Source organism: Grammomys surdaster, unplaced genomic scaffold, assembly GCF_004785775.1.
Source record: "Grammomys surdaster isolate TR1022 unplaced genomic scaffold, NIH_TR_1.0 129, whole genome shotgun sequence".
Taxonomy (NCBI): Eukaryota; Metazoa; Chordata; class Mammalia; order Rodentia; family Muridae; genus Grammomys; species Grammomys surdaster.
The window spans coordinates 1,337,991-1,361,711 of NW_021604587.1; the positions used below are offsets into that span (position 1 = coordinate 1,337,991).

General features: G+C 39.4%; 1 long non-coding RNA gene across 1 annotated transcript; it reads right to left on the reverse strand.

Annotated features, from left to right (window-relative positions):
- Positions 1-4,069: 4,069 nt before the first annotated feature.
- Positions 4,070-10,618, reverse strand: LOC114609830. Its single transcript, XR_003709591.1, has 3 exons — positions 10,444-10,618; positions 10,203-10,332; positions 4,070-5,143 (listed from the first exon to the last, which is right to left on the reverse strand). It is a non-coding gene; the product is annotated as an uncharacterized LOC114609830 (long non-coding RNA).
- Positions 10,619-23,721: the final 13,103 nt, after the last annotated feature.

The window sequence follows — 23,721 nt, forward strand, 5'->3', positions numbered from 1 at the left end:
ATAAAAAGAATCAAAAAATATCTGGTTGACAAGCAGAAGGCCAGAGCAGAACATCCAGTACACAGTAGCCAGGGACGAAGAGGTAAGGGGACAGCAATGGCTTTTTTTTACCTTGTCTCACCTTGAATGACTGCCGCCACAATAGAGAGATAAGAGGGAGGGGACAGAGAGCATCCTAGATGAGCATTCTTTGGAGTGAAGTTAGCCAGGACCATCTTATTCCCCCTGCTATTTTAATATCTGACATAGATTTCATTCGAATCTCAAATACATATTCAGTTTAGAAAAAAATGTAAACTTTTTCTTGTTGACATTTACAAAACACCATCAATTATTAGAATCATCGAAAGGAAAATTGTTACCAAATTTGATGCAGTCATTTCTTATTTCTCTAAGTGATTATGTTCTAGTTAATGAGTTTTCAGACTTGCTGAGACAGATGTTTATGAGATAGACACATGCTTCCAGGGACCCTCATGATCAGCCAGTTCCGTTTTTATCTCTGTTGGTTGGTGGCTTCATAGTTAATTTCTGTCACTTCCTGTGATGTGAACGTTCTCATCATGGCTTACTCCAAGCTTCCCATGATTTAGCAACTGCCTTCTCCATCCTGGAATATTCACTTGAGTTAGACAGAATTCCACTGAGTCTTTCCCATGGAAGCAATATGTTCCTTTTTACTGTTATGTCCTCACAGTGCTTGGTTACAGTGGTATTCATTTTATTTACTTATTTTATTTTTCATTTACTGTTGTACCTTTTGAATGCACCCCTTTACAGGGTCAGGAGTGCAGCTTAGTTTAGCACATTTGTGCAGTGTAAGCAAGGCTCTGGATTCAATCCCTAGCACAACCAGAAAACAGAAACAAAACCTGAAAGCTACAGTGTACTTTTATCCTGAATTTTAGTCAATCAGCCATTAGCCATTTCATCTGTCTCTTAATGTGCACCTGCCCTCTCCACCTTCCTACTTTACTTCCTCCTCAGAGCCTCTAGCAACTCTTTTATTTTGGATAGAAAGGTACTAATATGAATCCTGTTAATCTTCAATTATCTGCAGATAGTTTGAGCTACCACTTAAAACACAGTAATCATAATTTTCATTCTGTAACCATAAAATTCAGTAACATTCCCAGTGAAAACATGTCCTGCCTTGTTAAGTACAGAGGTTGGTATTTCTGCACCATGTAATTACACCTGTGTGAAGAATGCCAATCTAAGAAGGACTATCAGCATGCAGAAATGATGGAGTTGAGCCATCTCCAGAAGAACCACTATTCTGGTTTCTACTTACCTCATTGTAGACCATTTCTGTTCTTCAAGACCTCCATGGACACAGAGTTGTCTACACTTGCTTTGGTCTGGCCTGTCATTCAACCCGACTCTTATGAGATTCACGCACACTGCTTCCTGTCATTGTAGTCCCATTGTCAGCCAACAACTCTGTTTTAGACATGTGTATCATTATTCTCCATATTGAAATGCTAGCTCCCTGTACACAGAATGGACCAGTATTTGGAGATAGGTTTTTTAAAAGAGGTTAATAAAATAAAATGAAGAAATTTAGATGCACCCTAACTAGAATATAAGAAAGGGTATGTTAAAGAACACACACACAAACAGAGAGACAGAGACAGAGACAGAAAGATAGAGAGACACACGAGAGGGGGGAATCATGTGATTACAAGGAAGAGACAACCATCTCCATCCCTAGAAGAAGGATCTTAGAAGAAAGTGACGTTGATACCTTGATCTCAGATTTCCAAGTCTCATTCTAACTGTGAGAAAATAAATGTGTACAGATTAAGGCACCCACTCTGTGGTACTTTTTTTTGTAGTATTTCTAGCAAACAATTGAATAAGTGCAGATCTGGTACCACCACAAGCATTCTAGCACATTCCTTTAGTAAACACGTGTACAGTTTCTACTAGAAATGTATCAGAACTAGACTCCTGTAGAAAGGAGTATGTATTGTCCCAGAAACACAGACACCATCCAAGCTAGCACTAAAGCTGTTGTGCTGATACATGCCTTACTTAGCCTTAGCTTCCCCTTCCCTTCAGTCTAGTTTCTGTCTGCTCTCTGGTCCCTCTTTCTCTTCTCTCTTGGCCCCCTGTTTCTTGTCCCTTATATACCATCCTATAACCAGATCGATCCTGTTTTCAAGTCTAGACGTCCTCCACCACTTGCCTCAAGTATCTTTGGTTCATTAACCACCTTCTTCCTTAAACCCTGTGTTCCCTGTTCATCAACACTTATTATCTTGACTTAGTTAAGTCTTGGTGAATATCAATCAGTGACATAAATTATTCATTGCAAATGAGATAGGCTTCTAAGTGCTGATGGTCTTGTGCAAGTAATGAGATCTGTAAAGGTTTAGAAAGTACAATGAGGAGTGTCTCCATCTTCATGATTCTTAGTCATGCACAATAGGTGACTGACTATGGTGTGAATGACATCACTTTTGGACATGTGAGGCGAACACGTAGATTTTGCACTTCTCTTGGCTCCAAATTTTCTCTTCCCACCAACCGACATGTTTATTTTCATAATTTGTTTCAAATAGACACTTATTCAGATGGCCAAGAGACTTAAGACAGAGTGTCATGTTATTAACACCACCCAAAGAAAAATAACAAAGCTGCAGCAGGAGCTGTTGCTCAGATTTCTCACCAGTGCAGATACTCACCATCACAGAATGTGTGAATCAATCCCTGGGATGAAGCAAAGTGCACTGACTTAGACCAGTTTGTAACCCAGGCTACCTATAAAAATCCTTAAGATCTTCTGATAAAAAAAAAAATCATGCCCTAGTGGTTCCACACCCCTGGGTGGAGAGGATACATAAAATTTCTAATAATTTTATAAGTATTTTAGGTGACAAACTCTTTGGGTGTTGAGAAACCTCATTTAAAATTTTGGGAGATAGCCCACTCTGTTGTTTTATTTGAAAATCACTGTGGTTGGATGTCCACTACCTGCTCCTGTCCACCAAGATTGATATGTTGAAATCTAAACCCCCAAGGTAATAGCATAAGTAAGGTTTCAGGGCAACAGGTACATCATGAGCACAGAGCCCTTATGACTGAGATAAGTCATTGAGAAAACTAATTTCTTGCTTCCATTGTGTGAAATCACAGCACAAAGGCGTCATTATCAAGCAGGTTGGGAGCATCACCAGGCAGGGAAGCTGACTGCATCTTGATCTTGGATTTCTACCCTTTAGATTTGTGAAAAATATTTTTCTGTTGTTTATAAGCTACTTGATATACAGTATTTTGTTCTAGCAGCCTAGAATAGAGTAAGAGACTTTTCTCTTTCCAATAGCAACTCTTCACTTGAATAACATACACATTTTTTTAAAAAGAGAAAATATACACATATATTAAGGGTAAGAGAAACTGAACACATGGAAGACAGGTGTGGAAGGAGACAAGCAGAGTCCTGTCCGGAGTTACTGCTATGGAGGTGGAGGAGCTCATACTAGTTGGTGCCTACAGGTTTCTCTCTCCCCATGGGCTCAGAAGACCTTCTCAGTAATTAGTTGTGCCTGACTAGGATGGACATACAGATGTCCCATTCACTGAACCTCTGGTTCAGCTCTGTCGTGTCTTTAAAGACCTTTTATTTGCGGTCTTAAATTTTTCCACTTCAACTTTTGGTCAACAGATTCTACAACTTCAACTCTCCTCAGATGAGGAGAGTGAGGAAGAAGAAACATACCTACCTGAGCTTTGCAAATATTCAGAGGGAACCCACACACGGGCTTAGTATAGTCTAAGGCACAGAGCTAAACCCTTTGTCAATATGAGGCTCTGCTCCAACTCCGTGCTGCTTGGCTCGCGATCAAAATGGCTTCATCGTGTTAGAAATCTCCAAGGCTTTTGAGTCAAACTTGGACATTTACTGTACACATTCGCAGGACTTATTCCACAGGCTCATAATAAATCTTTATAACCACATATGGCGGGATTATAAATATCAGCTGGGAAGAGCAATAAAAGCATAGCATAGAGAAAGGTGTTGGCCTCGGTGGAAGTGATTTCAACTTTATTAATTTACTTCTTTGATCAAACTGTGCTATTTCAGATGGTGGGGTGAGGTTAATTCATGAGACATAAGATGGAAAGACTCATAAAACACTAAAGTCACTACAAGAAAAATAACTCAATGGTTAGTCACTGTGCTCATGCGGAGGTACCACTCCGCTCATGCAGAGGTACCCCGCTTCACATGAACAATGATGTGAAGAATGACAGCAAAGCCATAGGGAATGGCTTCTTCGGACCAGACAGGTGGAGGTGGTAGTGCTAGGAGTCTTTCCATCCACTGTAGTTTAATCCTTTCCCTTAAAACAAATGAGATTCTAAGTTGTGTCTTCATTAACTTAGAAATGAAAGAAATATAATAGCGAAAGAGAAGAATGGATGTGCCTCTGAATTTCTTCAGACACCTCAAGCATTACCATCAGGAGCAGGCCACCTATTTTTCTGATGTATGGTTTTCCAGATGATGCTATCTGTCTGTAAGTAGGGCACAGGAAACCTGTTCAGATGTCTGCGTGAGGGATTTGCCACCTCCATCCCAGCTTCTGCTCTACATTAGCTTATTGACAGCTGACAGTAAGAATGGAGACCTCTCAGCTTCCCAGACATGCCTGTGGAATGCTTATACACACATGCACGCAAATATGCACGAGTGTGCACGCATGTAGGTGCACGAACACACACGCACACAAAACCAAAGGGCACATTTTATTTTAAAATTCTTGTTTGTAAACGCTGTCAGTGCAAAATTATATGTTCAACCTGCCTTTTCTTTCAGGAGTAAAGAGACAGATGTATTTTGTATGGATCTCTGTAAACAACAGTCACTCCACCTTTCAACAGCATTTTAAAACAACATTTTTAATTGTCAAGAATATTTCTGAGAGAGCAGAAGAAAAGCCTCAAGCACCAAGCAGTCTAGATTTCAGCTGAAACACTCATGATTCAAAATCTCCAATCCACTTTCATTTTCTAGCATTCTCCTACTAGAGGTCTGCCACCCAGGAGGGCACGGGCACGACTCAGGTGAGACTCTGTTTTCAAGCTTCTTAGATGTTGATGACGGTTCAGCCTTTGCTCTCAGGAGGCTGCTTCCCTAGGGTGAATTTGCAGCAGAATGGAACGTGGGACTCAGAGTCTGGTGGAAGTGAGACCAAAATATGGCATTAGGAGCCAAATCTGTTATGTTGCCTGGTTTCAAAGTTACATTAACCCCAGAGCCAATGCATGTTGAGGATTTGCCCAGTAGATAAACAAGATAAAAATGTGAAAGTATTTTCTTCACAGTGTATGGAAGTTTTCAAAAACTTATATTGCTTAGAACCATAAAATTTATTAAGTATCATACATGTGTATACATTGTGTACATATATATATACACACATACGTATATATATACATATGTGTGTGTGTCTTTAGACATAGCTCATTTTGTTACCTGCATAAGTATAACAATTTAGAAGTTTATTTTTCAAAATATGTATTATTAGAGAGATTTTAAAGACATTAATTATTTCTTCTGTTACACAAAGGAAAAGTATATTTCTTTCAATTTAGAGAGTATCTAACAGTATTTTTAAAGAAAAAAATTGCCTGGGTAGCTGCAAGCTATGTAATATGTATTATGAAACATATATCTGACTCTGTCTCTCTCTCTCTCTCTCTCTCTCTCTCTCTCTATCCATCCATCCACCCACCCACCCACCCATCCATCCATCCATCTATCTATCTATATGTAGTTTTAAGAGAAATTTTCAATTCAACACAGAGAGGCAAGGCTCAGCACTGCCATAGAAGTGACCTAGAAATGGCTTTGACCACGGTCTACCTTCTGAAAAAAATTACTGAAAATTAAACTAGCTATCCAAACAGTACTCTGCAGTGTGTCATGTTGTGGTGGTTCTGTTGCAACTGAAACAAATGCAGCCAAAGCCTTGGCACTGGACATGCAGCTCAGTGGTACAGTGTTTCCCCATTACATTCTAAGCTCTAGATTCAGGGCCCAGAACAGCAAGAAAGGATGAGAAAAACAGACAAGAAAGAAAATAGAGGGGAAAAAAAAACAATAACACAAACATGCATTTAAAGACATTATGCCCTAAACTGAGTTTTATACCATTTTTAGATTAATTTAGACATCCATTAAGGCAAATTTATTAGGAGCCTTCCCTGCGCCTGCCTTTGGAGCACTGAAATTATGAATGAGCCTTATGGTTCATAGGTTGATTCTGAAACCCATTTGATCAGCCAACTTTCCCATCTAAAATTTGTGAAAAGTGCAGAAAGTATAAAATGTAAATGGTGTTGCCTGACAAGACAGCTGACACGAAAGGGAATACACATGCTTCTTAAACTGCTTTTGCAACCATTTTAACTCTGCTAAATGGAGAAAATACGTCATGAACTGATGTGCTATTACGTTTATTCCTCCAAAGAAAATTTTGTTTGCCATTGTTCTAGATTCTAACAGTGGTATGTGGTGACTGGCTATGAGCATCAAAAACTATGACAGAAAATGGCTTTTCAATTTGGTGAGCTTACATCATTTTATACTCCCACTACAATTCTACCTATTCTGTTTTGTCTAGGTTCCATATACCTGAGCCATAGATGGACATCATCCTTCATCTCACTCTGAACTATTAATACTTAAGAAGCCTAAGACCTAGTATGACATTTCATATTGAAACAAAATTGGAACAATCTGGAAATCTTAATATACCATTTATTTAAACCTGCTTCACATCCTTAGAACTTAAAAGGTATACTAGTATGATATGCAAGTTCATTGACAGAAATCACGGGTTACTATAAGTTAACTCAGGTACCACGAGCAGAACTTCTTCCCTCATGTTCCCAGACACAACACAGTCAACGGTCAGGAACAGCTAGACAGATGTCCTTTGCTATATATGATAGATTGGTTCTAAAATCCCACTCCTCCCTTAAGATACCAAAGCTCTGAAGTTTCACAAGACTCTAGTATGAAGTCTTAAACACATACATAGTCTTAGGCACATACATCTTCCTACATACTTTAGATCATTTCTAGATTATTGATAATCCGCTATACAGTGGTAATGACATTGTTTTGACAACGAGAATAATCATTTCTTCATCTGTTTAATAAATATAACCCCCCAGTTTAAAAAAATGTGAAAATTACGTGTATCATGGACCACAGAGAATCATTTAGTCTTTAAGTGCTATAATTTTTTATATTTTTGTTTTGTTTATAATTATGTATATGCGTCTCTGTGTGGGTTCATACGTCTAAGTACAGGTAGCTTTAGAGGCCAGAAGCATCCCCGTGAATTTGGAGTTACAGGCAGTTGTGGAGCCACCAGCCATGGATTTTCTTCTGAGTGACGTAATTATAGTTTTAACTCATAGATTTTCTTAGATGTTAAATACTTTTTACTTACCATTTCAACACAATTCAGTTCCACCACCTTCTTTCCTGCAGGATTTAATGAAGCAAACTCTGTCGTCAAGTCTGCAAGGGCATCGGGAGGTAGGGTGAAGCTCAGGAGGACAACAGACCATATTCAAATACCTAGAGCCAAACAGAGATTGAGCTGTTGCCCTCAGTCCCCACGTGTCTACAATACTTTAAGACTAAAGAGTATCCTGTCCAGACTTAGAATTTTCCTGGATGATTTTTAGAAAGGATTTAAGACCTGGAATAATACAACACTGGGTGACTTTCTCATTTTGGGGGATAAGACACAATTAAACAGAAGCTGCCTAGGACATTAGTGTAGGTGGGACTCCTGCCTAGCATGTGCCAGGTTCAACCCCCACCCCCACCCCCATCCCCAGTAGAACAAATGAACAAATGAATGGTAAATAGATAATACAAAAATAAAAGAAACAGGAGGCTTTGCTAACAAAATTCTCCTCCATACGTCTTAGAACCAATATCCGTCTGCTTTTGGGAAATCCCTGTTGGCATCAAGTCAGCTCAGAGAGAACATTCTAGAATTTGAAATACAGGCATTTCTTTCAAAGTCATGCTAAAGGGAAACCTTTGCTTTCCTTTGAGCTTCACCTCTCTCCTTCACATTAAGAACTTTGGAAAACATTTTCTCTAAATCAACATCTTAGTTTAATGCCTCTGCTCAGACAAGAATGTATTGTCAGACAAAGTACCCTTGGTACTATGGCAAAGTCCTGGAGCTCCTGGAGGAAGACAGGGGATCAAGAAGGAGCCCAACACCAGCCTGGGTGTTTCTTGTGACCTCCAACCAGCTCTATGCATATAGTTTTTTCCCTCCAAGAAAATACGATCTAAATGTATGGTGCTAGGTAAAGAAATACATGCCCGCTGACTGATTTAGAGCGAAAGTTAAAACATGTTTTCAAGCCTAGCTCTAAATTAATCATAGGTTGGGAAGAGGGAGAGAATTCTGAATTCAGAAATTGCAACAGCAGGTTTTACAGTTAGTTAGAGACCAGGCTTTTGCTCTAGTGTCAGTTCAATTTTTTTCTGTGGATCAAGGAATGTTTATATTAAGTTTGAGCCCCCCTCTGAATAACTCTTGTCCTCTCTGCTCAGAAGCCAGCCCAGTTGGAGGGAGACCCCTGAAGGTACACAACATGTGATAAAACTAAGCATTCTCTTCCAGCCCCGAGTTCGCTGGACCGGGTTCAGTCTCATACACACTTTCCATGGAGGGAGTGGAAGTCAAAGACACTGTGTGTTAGAAAGACAGAAAAAAGGGAAAGCAAGAGGCAAGTTTGTTCTAAGACACATGAGGAGCCTGCCATTAAGGGACCCACATGGTAAACAGCAACATCCATCTGCAGGTTCAGAATCGAGTCCTCAGAACCTATACCTATGAACAGGTAGGTACCAAACAGGCACTTAATAAAATAGGCACTGAACTGAACCACCTTGATACTGGCAATTGAATATTTTTAATTCAAATTTACATTTGAACAGATATTTGAAAACATAAAGCCTGTAGTTGTGGGGTCCCATCTGAGTCACATGTATGTATTGTGTATCTTGATCAAATCAGTGAAAGCATATCCATCTCCTCAATTATTTAATTCTTTGTGGTGAAAACACTCAGAATAATTTCTTCTAGCTTTTGAGAATATATAGAACATTACTAATATCTATAGTCACTCTACTGTGTAGTGGCTGGGTTTACACTCATGTAGGCTTATGAATTCATATACCCATTCACTTAAGAATAAAAAACGTGGCCTGGGTACACTTCTTAAAAACATACAGCTTATAGCAGAATACGGAAATAAGACACACAGTCCTTGTTCCCAAAGGGACCTTCTAGAAGATGAGAGTGGATGGAAGAGGAAGAGAATGACCAGCTACCGTGGCCAACCCGAGCACTCAGAACAGCCTTGGCTTCCTGCTAAAGGCAGTGAGAGGTGAGCCCTGGGGACCCCCACAGAAGGATGAACAGGGAGTATTGCACACTTTCTGGGACAAGGAGAGCAGCTACATACAGTCAGACACAAGCTTCTGATATAGGTATCAATGTCAACTGAGAGGTTAACAGAACCCTGCAACTCAAACTGGGCCCCTGCCCACTGGTGCTCTCTGTGGAACTTCAAACGACCATGTTAGTGATGGCCAGATCTTAGGTATAGCCTGAACATCAAGATATTTGAAAGCAATCTCTAACCCTAATACACAGGAAGACTTGAGACCCCCACCTTAGGGAAAAATTACATTTTTTTTTTTAGCAGTGCCCCAAATCCATGATTATTCACCTCTGTCCACTGATATTTATCTTGCATTTTTATGGGAGAGAGAGAGAAAAAAAGATAGACTTCTGCTTTCTATGCTTTTTATAGGTATACTGAAAGGATTTACCAAGGTTTAAAGTACTTTAAATGTTTTTTACATTAAAAACGACATTCTGCTCAAATAATTTACTACATTATCTTTTATCTCCCTAGACTGGAACCCTGGCCTCTCCCTTTTAGTGGCATGGCTTGTAAACAGCATTTTTAACCATTCTTCAGATCGCTTATAAAAAGAATATGCAGATGTGTGCAAGTGGGTGTCAAAATATAAATCTTTAGCTTTGAGCTGGCACCCAGCTCACAGTAGAAAACAAAACATTTGCTTTGTCAGCTTTTGAGCAGCCCCAAATGAGAAGTCCCTTCCTTTTGGTGCTCACCAAGTGCAGAGTGAACATATACAGATGTTGGGAACTTCAGCCAGACTTGTGATTTAGCTGAACCAGGCCTGGCTGCCAGCCACAGTGGTATATCAGTGAGGTCTAGAAAGACAGGCTGCCAATTCCACCACTGTGTAGACAGAAAAGAACTGATTTGTTCAGTGGAAGGTTACATTTGGAAACATTTTTGCCCTGCATTGGTTGACATGGCTCAGTCCACCAGGACAGGGAGGAAGCCTACCTTATGGTTCACAGGTGCTGTCTGCCCTAGGAGGCTCCACCAGGAAGATATGACGTGTGTGTTCTGCAAGCTGGAAGCTCCTGTGTCTGGTGCTGAAAGATCCTGTCCTGAGACCTGTCAACTCCACATCTACTTGCCTTACAGGATTCGGGGCACAGGTCCATGACCACCTACTGACTTTGAGGTTTTTCAGCCACACAGCTGGATAAAAAAAAAAAGGCATGTAAGGCATGAGTTAGCAGGGTGTGAAAAGAAACGTCCATAAAAAGAAAAGAACTCAGGGTGTAAGGGCAGAAGAAAATACGGCCTGCAAAAAAAGAAAAAAAAAGTGGGGGAAGGATTTTTAATATGCTGAGAGACAAGTGCTAGGGGAACTGAGAGGAGACAATCTTCGTTGCGATTTGCTGTTCATAGAACTCCACAAACCCTTTTTGTTCCCACAGTCCTCAGCTGAGTTCGAGAGACTATTACAGAAAGTGCCGAAAGACGATGTTTTTAAATGCAAACATCAACACTAGGAATTTCAGAAAAGCGTTCCAACGTGTCTATGCCCACATCCCTTTTTACTGCCCAACCTTAGTACCAGGAACAAACTTCACCTGTCTCTAGCCCCGGAAGAGAGAACTGCCAAATGGTATGGCGGTCCCGCGGGAAGCCACTCCTCTTAGCTTTGCTTTTCGAGCTTTCCTTCTCGTAACTGCTGGTGAACACTGGGATGATACAGAGATTTTAATTTTAATAGGAATGTCAAAACAAATGTACATTTCAATGTTGTGTATACCTGTCTGTGAATACTTTATATCTAATTTTTATTGTTTAATTTGTTGACAAACCAAATAGGGTCTCAAGAAAATGACTGTCACATGAAAAAGTTATCATAATATACTTAAAAATACTTGGAATGTGTATTCCTGAGAGAAAAATCAGCCTGTATTTAGAATTTCTGTTAGATATGACAGTTTTTTATAAACACTGGATTGTGGAAAACGGGTGCAAATTTTTATAAGCTTTTTGCTCCATTTTTTCCTACTTGTTTGCTTTTTATAAAAATTATAAACTTTGGACAATAAACATCAATGCTGAATCAAGGTCACAACATCCAGACCCAAGCAGACACTCACTCACTCCTCTGGGAAGATTCAGAACCAGAAAGAAAAGCTGGTAGCCCTGGCCAGGCTGGGGCTGTCTCCGCTGTCCACTGTCCGGAGCTTGCTTACCTCTCACGGCAAGGGCATCAGGAAATGAAAAGGGTCTCCTCCTCCCAGTTCACACCGCACCTACCTACACCTGGGAATTTAAATGAGACACTTATAAAGGGAAGTAAAACAGCTTCTGTATAATTTAAACCAGAGATGTAAGTCTGGGAAAAGCTGTCCACACGTGTAGCAAAATCAAACAGAAAATGTGCTCGCAGGCAGCCGGGGAAGCTGAACGATTTTAAACTTCTGTATTTACATTAGCATGCTGTTTATTTTTGTTTTTATTAGAAAACTGAAATGACAAGTTAGAGTCTGGAAAGTATGAAAAGTAGTTAAAGAAATGGCGGGCATTGCTGACAATATTCCCCTCAAATAACTATCGTGGCTTTTGATTCACTTTACGTAGAGAGATGTACGCAGACTCAGGCAACAAAGGGCATTTTGAATGTCATTTTGGTTTCATTTTATCCTTCCTGTTCTAATTATAAATGCGATTTATCTTGATTGCAGAGGAGCTCAAACACTGTAGGAATCAAACACAGGAAAGTACGTCCCGTGATCCCACTCTCCACAGAAGCTTTGCTGAAAGTTTGGTTCACAATCTGACAGTTATTACCCGCTGCCCAGACACGTGAATACTCTGGAGCTTTGGTCTCAGAAGCTCCCGAGGGCCGGGAGTGCTCTTCGGAAACTCGGGGTTAATGGTGGCCCCATGAATCAAGGAGCCGAGAGGCTTGTAAAATCCTTTCTTTCCCTGTTGAGTTGGTTTTTATTGTTACACCACCCTACTTTCTTTTCTGTGTATTTATCTCACCTCATTGATGATGACTTTCCTTGAAATAATTCTTAAAGGACAGGTAGGGAATCGAACTATTTTAACACAGAATACAAGCACTGTCTCTGCTGATCTTACACACTTTATTTCCATGTTAACTATTTAGGTTAGACATTCAGCTATTAGGTAGGTGCAGAGCTTTCAGATCAGCTGACTAAGTAAGCTTCCTGTGACTTTTGTTCTTGAAACTCCTTCATGTTGAGAAAGCCTTCCATCAACCTGTGAGCAGTTATGATTTCAGTGATATGTCTATATTTTAATTAAAAAAAATAGCTCTAGCTCTTTCCACTTAACAACATAACCCAGATCCAGAAAAAAATCTAACATGGTAAATTTTACACAGGAAGGAATGCTTTGTTTTGTTGGTCTGTTTGTTTTGTTTGTTTATTGTTTCTTTTGGTTTTTTGTTTTCATTTCTTTTTGTTTTTCTTTTTTTGTTTTATTGGTTTTGTTTTGTGTTTTTGGTTTTCAATTGTCAGTAAGTAAATTTTAGACAGTATTATGTGTTTTTCTAACAGTGGGTCCTTCAAGGCACACAATGCAGGTCCCCAATCCTGGCCATTCTCCCAGCCTTGGTCACCCACCTGCATATGCTGTTATACTTGTAGATTTTGGCGCAGTGTGTAAACTGATAGGGTCTGGAGCTATTGCAGTACATTTGAGTTGGCTGACTACGTGATGAGGTGATAAACTCTCTGGCTCCTGCCCAAGGCTGGCAGATATATGGAGGCCCCATGCAAGACTTTCAAGGGAAAACCAGGATATTTGTCACCAAAGACACTACTTGCTGTAGTCAGTTACAAAGAGTCCTGTTCCCACCTCTGCCACTATTCCATTTCAAATCTGCTAAGAGCCATATATATACATGCTCAATGTGGGTTGGGTTTTTCTTTGTTTTGTTTTGTCTTGTTTTTTAATTCTTTTTTTGTATTCTTTTTATCCCTGATTATTTTACTAGGAACTTTCCAGAAATTTCCCTTTGATATTTATAAACAAAGTTTTTTTTCAGGATTCCGATCACGGGTGTTAGACTATTGCATTTGTTTGGGAAATGTTAGTGTTTTAATGCTTGCTTTGGCTTATCTGTCCTTGAAAGTACTTTTTTTTTCTGTCATATGAGGGACTTGAGTGTTTGGGGAGTTTTTAATCTTCTTTTTCTTTATTCAGGAGTTTCTCATTATTTTGAACAAATTATGACTTGTGCTTGAAAGGTACTTAATTTTAACATTAATTCTGAAGTTTTAGCTGACTTCTCAGATGACCTGAATAAAAACTAACTTTTACCCCTGTAGATGTCAATGACTGAAGCCCTTTATGGATTGACTACATGATAAAGAAATACACTGGAAGAAGAAATTTGGAAGCCACCCTGGACAGTGGGTGTTGTTATAACCCTTTCTTCGCATTCTCTTCTTCCACATGCTGACTAATCTTCATCTTCTCCCCGGTGCCTCAATTTCTCTCTCAGAACACTGAGCATGTATTCCTACAATTCGGCACTGTACCAGCAGTCATCTCCCTCCCTTCCTGCTATATCCATGTGACATCTTCCATGGATCAGGACTTTCTTCTCGTCTATCATTTGGATCAAGTTTTCACTGTCTGGCTGAAACTGCTTGTGTTTTTTCTATCTCTTAGAAGACTAAGTAGCTGCCTGTCTACACATTGGAGCTAGAAACTCCCTCTGAAGAATTCAGGTCAAAATTGAGGGCTTAAAGAAAGAGTTGAGATTCTGTTGTAATTTAGAGAACCAAGAATTTTGTCAGTTTTCAAAGGTACTCAGTGTAGGACATTTTCAGGGTGAAATCTTTAAACACAGTGATTTTTAAGGAGTCTGATGTATAAGCTATGATGAATTGGTTGGCAAAAAATTTGCATTTATAGTATGGCCACAGCTGAATATTCTAGAGTCTAGAATCCAGACAATGCCAATGGCAGACTACTCTGTTATTTAGAGATTCCTCCTCTTCATTCCTTCTAATGGTTTCTGGAAACAAGATGAGCAAAAACATATTTGAACCTTGTGGTCTTGGTCTGAGGACATACACAGGCATCCTCATGGTTTTCTACTAATACCCTCATTTCATGGAAGAACAGAATTACACAGCAGTCTGCAGAGAGACTAAGCCCACTTAGGTCTCTCCCCTCAGTCCTTGACAGTGTGTCCATCAAGAACATAAGACAGAAATGACAGCTAATTGGGTGAAGCTGAGAGACAGATCTAACAATTCCCTTAGGACCAAACTTTATGTTTGAGACCAGAAGTACATTCTTGAATGAAAAGATGTATTGTTCTCATTACTGGGGATAATGGTGCCACGAGTAAATACGCAAGTATCTGTTTGAGTCTTTTTTATTTTCAGTTTGTTTAGAGTATGCCAAGAAGGGGGCTTGCTGGGTCAAGTGGCAATTCTGTGTCTAATTTTCTGAAGAATGATGATATCATGCTTTACATAAGACATACCATCTTAAATTTCTTACCAAGGGACAATAATATTTCTAGGTGACTTGTTTTAAAATTAGGCATAGTTGGCAAATGTTGAGGCTGAGCAGTGAGAAAGACCTGCATGTTACCAGTGCCAGAGTCAGGAACAACATAGTCAGGAAGCAGGGTCTGCAGATCTTCCTGGGTTCCACTTGTGCTAACTGCAAGATCCCAGGAAAAAAATTTTTTTTTCTGTGCTTTGGTATCCACCTTTGTAAAATGGAAATACTCACAGGTCTCACAGGTTGTGATGTAAGAGTGAAAACAAGTTAATGTGTGCAAAACCTGAGAATAGTGCATCAGAACCCCTGAAGTGCAGCTTAAACTTCCTGGTTCACTGGATGCTGAGGGGCTGGAATGGTGATGAATCAGATAAGCAAAATTAGAGGGGAAAGAGAAGCCTAGATGATCCTCTGCCTTAAGCAAACTAGGCTAGCAGGTGTATACCACAAACAGACCAAGTCGTCCTCCTCGATAGCCGTACTTTTCCACAAAAAGGAGAAATGAATGAACAATGTAGGAAAGAGACAAACACACGGAAAAGCTTTTCTTAGATACTTTCACATCTGTGTTTGCTGTGCCACTACTCATAGCACCCACTTCATGGACTCAGCCTAAGTTTCCATCAACAGAATGAGAAAAGAACATGTGACATATAAACACACTGGAATTTTGTTTATCCATACAGGACAAAATTATGTCACCTACAGGAAAATGAATGGAACTTGGATTGATATATATGTATATGTATATGTATATGTATATGTATATGTATATGTATATGTATATGTATTCCCACATATATAATGACCATATATATAAACACACACACACACACACGACCTAGAAATATAGGGACTGTTGAGTCAAGGAAGAGGACCGCCTGGGCAGGGCAGAGTAATAGGAGTGAAAGTGGTCAAAGAACATTATATATTTGTAAGAAGATGGCACAGTGAAGCCATCCCCTTGTGCAATGAATTTCTGCAGTATTTTAAAGTCTGCCTTCTTTACTTTCCCTGCTAATTGTGAAAGTCCAAAAAAAAATTTGGAAATGGAATGTATTTCATTAAATATGACACTATATGGGTCCTATAAAGTGTTGTGCATAAAATAAAACTCTACTGGATAAAAATACATCTTTTATTCAATAACTATTTCAACTCTAAAGTGGCTTTTTAAAAATACATATTTGTCTCCCCCACAACCACATTTTGAGGTGACAATTACATCCATTACAATTAAACCGTGACTATAAGTTTAGCTAACTTGGTAGCAAGTTAAACAAAAACCAATAAAATTTAAAAATCAGTCAAGACTCTGAATAGTTATATCTTCAGAGATGTATCTAAAGATCACAAGCTCATTATGGATCAGTAATCACTGAGAGAACACAAATCAATGCCACCATGAGAGTTCTCATTAAAATAGACCCTATGTTTTTAAAAAGAGGGTGATGGTGGAGAGATGGCTCTGGGTCTGCTGTTCCAGGGTACCTGGGTTCAATTACCAGTATGCACATGGGCACTGGAAACTGTCCAAAATCTAGTTCTAGGAGATCAGCTACCCCTCTCTGGCCTCCACGGGAACTAGACGTACATGAGGCACACAAACATGCATACAGGCCAAACATCCACACATGTAAAATAAATAAAAATTTTAAACACGGAAGAAATAAAAAGTGTTGAGTAACGATCTGGAGAAAGTAGAACCTCCTTGTATTATTAGTAGGAATGGAAACCCATGAGGCTTCTGTATCTACTACCGTGATTCCTCAAAAAGTCCGAGAATCGTCATAGAAGCCAGCGAATCGACTTTTGGTGTATGCCTAAGACAACCCAAAGCAAGGACTAACTGAACCATATGTCGATTACAGCCATGTTCACAACAGCCTTATTCATTATGGCCCCAAAGGTGGAAGCAATCCAAGTTTCTATTGACAGATGAATGATTAAGCGAAATAAAAACAATGGGTTATTGTTCGGTCTGAAGAAGGAAGGGAACTCTGTCACATGGAACAGCGTGGCTGAACACCGAAAGCATATGCCAAGTGAAATAAGCCAGTCGCAAAAGAATACGGAATGATTCCTCTCCTGTGCAGTACCTCACCCAGCCAAACGCAGAGAAACAGAAAGCAAAGTGGTGCTTGCCGGCGAGCATGGATGGAGGAGTTATTGTCACTCAACCTGGCCTTCAATTTAGGAAGATGAAAACGTTCTGAGCGTGGGCGGTGGCGGCACAAACCTTTGACTGTGCTTAACCCTACTGAACTGCACATTCAAACACGGGGAAAACCCTTAAATCTGTGTTACGTATATTTTACCATACTAAGAAAATAAGTTCTGTATTCTGACACATCCCAGCTGCCACCTGGCTGGCTGACTTTCTGGTAAATGTCCCTCCGTCTTCCTGTGGGACTTGATATGACACATTTCCTGCTGGAGAGAAAAATATTAGGAGTTGGAGGGTGATGCTGAGAAATGCTTTAACAGCAGAGAGCTCCGTGAGAGTTGAAATCATCCAGTTTGCTCTTGATGTGTCACGGTTTGTGGATTAATAGTAGATCTGCCTGTAGAGCCGTCTGCTTTGTAAGCCCTGGGTGATGTGTGTAACATTTATAACCCCCTCATACCGCTTGCTCACTTTCTTCTGCCTTTGGTGTTTTATTTTATTTTTTATTTTTTGGAGGGTGGGAATGTGGGAGCAAAAATACACCAAAATACAAACAACGAATAACTAGAAATTACAGAGACTCTCAGTGCATTTTAAGGAGAGTATAAATAAATATATTGAAGATGGATGGAACTGCCCAGCTTACTCACCCTGACTCAAAGCACACCCATTCAGGAACACCTCCCCCACCATTTAATCCATTTCAAAGTTGTCAAAAATATGTTTATGGTTCTCTCTGTAAGAAAAGCAGCATTTTCACGGGCAAATTTTTCTTCTTAAATACGTTAAAATGGGGCATTTAAGTTGAACTTGAAATCCAGACTTGACTTAAATTTTACCCCAATGAGCAATTGCAGGTCTATTTCCTTCTCTGGCATAGTGAAGGAATCTTGGAAAGTCAGAGCTTGCAGGGCTCTTTAGGGAAATGCCCTGTCCCTGCCTCTACCCCAAGAAAAGACCAGAGGAGATTTTTCCCTCATACCACCTTTTAAACACCATTTCTTTCCCAGGGTCATGGTGGGGGTTTCAGAAGCTCCACTTTCATGCTTTGAAATAAATTTCCCATGGGATATGAAAGTCCAGTTCTGTCCTGTGGAGGCTGGTTTAGGCTGAGCAGGTGTTGAGAGGTACAGTGGCAAAGGAGGGGTCACCAAAGAAGGGTGGCACCCGCTCGAATAAGTAAACAGAGACGGAACACCAGCTGTCAGCCTTTCCGAGTTTCTGCCAAGGGCTGAGGCAGGTTTTTGGAGAAGGGTGGGGATTAGGAAAATTTGAATTCAGTAATACAAAACAGTTATTTAGAAACTGGACAGCTGCATTCAGCCCAAAACGGGGGTGGGGTGGTGGGAGGGGAAGGCAGTCTCTCCTGAAGTCTGTTCACTGGTTAAAATCAACTTATCCTCTCTTCTTTACCCTACTGTCCAACTTCCAGCTTCACTAAGAGGAGCTTATGGAAATGACCGTTTCAGAACTAACGATGTCTGTTAGCGTTATCTGGCTCATGTTCTGGGTCAGGCACTGTGTTACGTCTGTTTTGTATCTCAATCAGTCCCCATAACTACTCTATCATGAAGCTATGAACATGAAGCCAGTGTTGCAGCAGGGAAGTTAAGTGCTGAAGAATGTACAAGAATTTCCCAAAGCCTCATGTCTCTTAGGTGGTGGACAAGGATTTAGATTCAAGCTTGTCAGATCCCCGAAGAATTTTTCTGATCATGTTCTATCACCAATATTAATATTCATGCATAGTAATAAATGCACAGCTGTTATTAGGGATTTTGAAGACTCTTATATTTGTAACTTTAACACTCTGGCTTTAAAGAGACAAGATGGGGTTTAAATGAAAGTCAGTATAAACATCATCTTACTGGAAGTGTTTCGTAGAACACTTAAGTCTACAGTCAGTTAATCTGGGGCTTTACAGTGGTCAATAGCATATTAAATGTCCTAAGAAGCCTTGTGGCTGAGGGGGTGCTCCGTCTACAAATAACTCAGCCTTTGCTGTACTATCCCTGCTTCCCACCCAGATCTTAGTGTCTGAGGACTATGACTGTCATGTATTTGTCACAAACAAGCTGCACTGGTTCACCCAGAAACCACAGGGATGCTTACACCTCATGGGTGTGTTTGTCTTTTCTGGGACCCATGTGGAAGGGGCCCTGCTTCCCTTGAGAAGGCTCTTATGACGCTGGAGGAAAGGTTCAGCAGACTCAGCAAGTCACATCCTACACTTGGATCTAAGGACGCTGTGTATGTGTCCACTCGTTCCTGTGGGCACAGCAAAACACACAACCAAATTTCACACTAGCGTTGGGAAATGGCTTCTCTTACCCAGGAAGATGAAAGAATGAATATTTACATTCAACAGCAATAGTGCAAGGTTGGATCCTTCACCAACTTACCCAGCTCTACAGCATCCTTCTACATTTAAAAGATTAATTTGCTTTCTCCAAGCCTCTTACTGCTCAGTATGCCACAGTTCCCTGAGCATAATTAGAGATGGTTTTGACTAGATGATGTACAATCTCCTACTTGTAAAGTAGTGACTATGGCTTAATAATAGAAAAGCATAACAACCTCTGGTGTGATTTTTTTCAGGAAATATAATTAAAAAGTCAATGATATAAGCTCAGAAAAGCTTCTTGAAAAAAATGCTGAATTATTGACCAACATTTATATCTTCTTGTATCAATTTTTTATATCTATTCTCAAAATAACTGTTGGGCCAGCTAGTAACTGAAATCTGAATCTCATAAAGATTGTTTGGTGATGTTTTCCATGTTAGAGCAGGGGAATCAAGTTAAAAGCCCTGGTTCCATCTCTCTGTCACATCAGTAAATCATGACTCAGGGTCACCATAATGAAATCAGCTGCTATCCTAGATTTGATTTTAAAACTCCTTCAATTCTATCCTAAGCAGAGATAGGACTCAGTACAGAAAAGACAGACATTACTGAATTATTACAAATGTAAAAATTGTTACTTTGACAACATTTATTAAACCGTACTGTTATGTCAATCTTACTTGAAAAGCTTCAGATTTTACAATATTTGGAGAGATGTAATGAGGTATCTTAGCAATGGTACCAAGTCTAAGCACAAAATCCATTTATGTACCATATGCATCTTATTTGAGTAGCCTAAGATGATTTTGCACACAGTATTGCTGGTGCATTTATGTTTGAATTAAACCTGTCACCTGAGGTCATGGGTGGAAATTTTCATCCGCATGCCATGAGTGCTCAAAAAGTTTTAGATTTGGAAATTCTGGATTTGGTATTTTCATTGTACTGGGAACAAAGAAATCCTACTGGATTTGTCCCCAGGATCAGACTTTAGAAAAGATCAGTATCGGTATCTAAACTATGATACTAGGCTTTTATTCCACAAAGGTTTATAGTCACCCAAGAAAAAGTGGAGGCTGTTACTATTTTCGCATTCATAGGTGGCCAACTTTCCACCTATGAACAAAATATGTGCATATTTCTAAATATTAACTCTGTGGGTATGATTCTTATTGAGGTTTGTAGCAAGAAGATCTGAGGAAATGGTAATTATTTACAAAGATAAATAAGAAACAAAATAATACTGCAGAAGGCAATGTTAAAGGCGTTAAAGATAGGATAAGAACTTCCCATTTGAGGACTGTTGGGGTCACATGACCCTCTGGCTTTGGCACTGTGTATGTCATAGCTGTGCTGGGCAAGAATCTTTGCTAATGGCTTTCCTTTAGTCATTTTTCTGTTTTGTAACCTAAGGAAATAAATAAAACTGGAGATGGGGTGGGAGTTAAGAGAAACAAAGTTTGAAAAGGAGAACAGCAAGGCCAGAACAGAGAACTGCTAGAAGAAAAATCATCTTGAAGCTACTTATAAATAAGGCAGAAACAGGAAGTTTAATGAAGCATGAAATAATCTATCATCCATGTTAACCCCCAAGCATGGTGCGTAGGAGAAAGCAGACACACTGAGCTGATTCCACAACTGCACTCCTTACTGCTTGGGTGTCTGTGGACTGATTTATTTAGATTTAGAGGTTATCTCGAAAATGCAATTATCTGCAAGTACGATTGCATTATTGAGGTGCAGAGTTATATTGTCAGCGGCAGGATGAAAGGGATAGAAAGATGTTTTATGTAACATCATGGGAAATATTTAAAAGTTAGAATTGGTAATTATTTTAAAATCAGGATGTCACTTGAAAAATTCAGATTTGAGGCTTTCTTGAGACATTCAGCAACTCTCCACATGGACCCCTCTATGTGTTGAGGGACTACTTATATCTGGATATTGGAGCTTTGCCTCAGGTATCTCAGAAATCTTTTGTTAGGTGCACATATATTTATGATTATTATTTCATTATAATAGATTGTCTTTTACAATGTATGTTTTCCTTCTTTGTTTCTTGTTGTCATGTTTGCTCTTCTAAATTATTTATTTCCTTTTCCTATTCTTGGGTCCATAGCCTCCATCTATCCTGTTAAGAGAACCCTCTAGTGAGAATTTCAGTGTAGTAACTGTGTGTAACAACTCTAATATTTGTTTAGCATTCAAAAATATTTTATTTCTCTGTTGAGATTCTCACTTTACTCATATTTTCTCCTTTGACCTGAGGGACTATCTTTAATTATTTTTAATTCTCTACTAGATAAATAGTCGCATTTTAAAGAGCCCATTTCTGGAATCTCTCTTATTTCTTTTGGAGAATCTTTGCCTGAATCTTCATTTTTCTTTTCTTCCTGATTGCATCTGTCCATTAGATGAGCAGGCATTTCTCACAGGATTCATGGACTGGTGTCCTGTGAAAAGCATTCACCCACAAGGCCAGCTTCAGAGATTGTGGGAGCCTCAGCCAGCTCTTTCCCTCCCGGGGAGAAGCAGACACCAACGTGGCAAGCCTTTTTATACTGTTCAGCTAAAGCCAGTCCTCTGAGAGCAATTCTTCACCCCAAGTCTGTCTTGTCTGATATCATTACTGCCACTGTGGATCCCTTTGGCTTTCTATTTGTGCTGTTCATACTTCCCACAAGTTTACTGCTAATGTCACAGCACTGGCTTTTGTATGCTTTCAATACTAAGACGAGACACAAAAAAGAATCCACGAATGCATTAAGTCATCTGATCATTGAAAATGAGATGATGTTCTTAGTGATTTAGATACCTACAGAGAGCAAGAACTACAAATCAAAAAATCAAGGGACAGAGAGAGAGTGTGAAAGAAAAATTAAAGTTGATAATATTCTAGCTACTTAACTGCACATCGAAGGTACAAACCAATTCCTCTCAAGAGTGATCTGTATCATGGCACGAGTCTTAAACTACTCAATCATCAAACCACACAAATACAGAAACTAAATCTAAACACTGACAACTTTAGAAGTAATTTGTCATTGCATTGGAATCAGATATTCAGGGTGTGTATATCTTGATGGAGGTATTGTGAGTTGATGAAGTCACACTCTTGGATGATGTCAAGTGGCCTTCTGAGGTGTTTGTCACATGGAATAAGCCCATATAGATGGCCACAAGATGAACGAACCAATGTAATACAGCTCCTTTACCATACATAGGTGACGGCATACTAAATTTAAAAATATACTTAGAATACGTTTTCTTGTTAAGTTACCAAATTACAAAAGAAATAATATACCTAATACTAATATTTTTGTAGAAAATAAGTCACTCTTACTAAAAATGGTGCAACTGATAAGTGCCATTAATGAATGTAGTTTAATGGGGTTGATGTAGTCCTAAGCTATCCAGAGCCATTGTGTAGTTAATAATGTTACCTGATCCTGAAAGACTGAGTGGTTGCATAGGTGTCCCTAGACCATGCTTGTCTGGCATTCATGAAGCTCATTCCCCAGGACCTCAAACAATTATGCATAAAGGCATTCCCCTTTTTCTTGAAACCAGTGAAAAATTATATCCTACTTAAACTCATAACAACAGAGACCAACTTTTCTGTAGTCACAGGTTGAAACATCACACGAACACTGTAGATCTTGCTTACAAAGATACTAAAGGTACATTTTATATAACAGAATTTATTTCATAAAATTAAGAAAAAATAAAAGAAATATCTTTATAATTCCGACACAGAGAGATAAAAACAGAACTAGGGTGTTTTTTTTATTTCTAGTATTTTTATATTACTCTGCATATTATTTTCCCCCATGAAAAACTGACTTCATAGCTCCACACATCTCCACACATTTCTACCTGCTTTTATGTTGTGAGTTCTTTCTTCTTTGCATTAATCAACAGCTACTGGCTGTGTGTGGTGGCTTCACATGATGTGAGACTGCTTCCATCTCATCTGTATTTCTACCTCTGGTCAGCAGAAGTGTTCAGCTTATGTTTGCAGTGAGCCATATTATTCCAAATGCTATTAATCTCCCTGCTAGCTATTACATGGCCTGGCCTGAGAATGAAACATGACAGTTGTGCGCATGACTAACTGCAAAGCATTTCACCTAAGCCCAAGGTGACCAAGAAGAATGAGCCTCCCCCATTCTCAGAAGGTAGGGAGCCATCAACACTTAGCAAGGAACATAGGTGGCTTCAAAACTAGCTCTACAGAGCAAACAA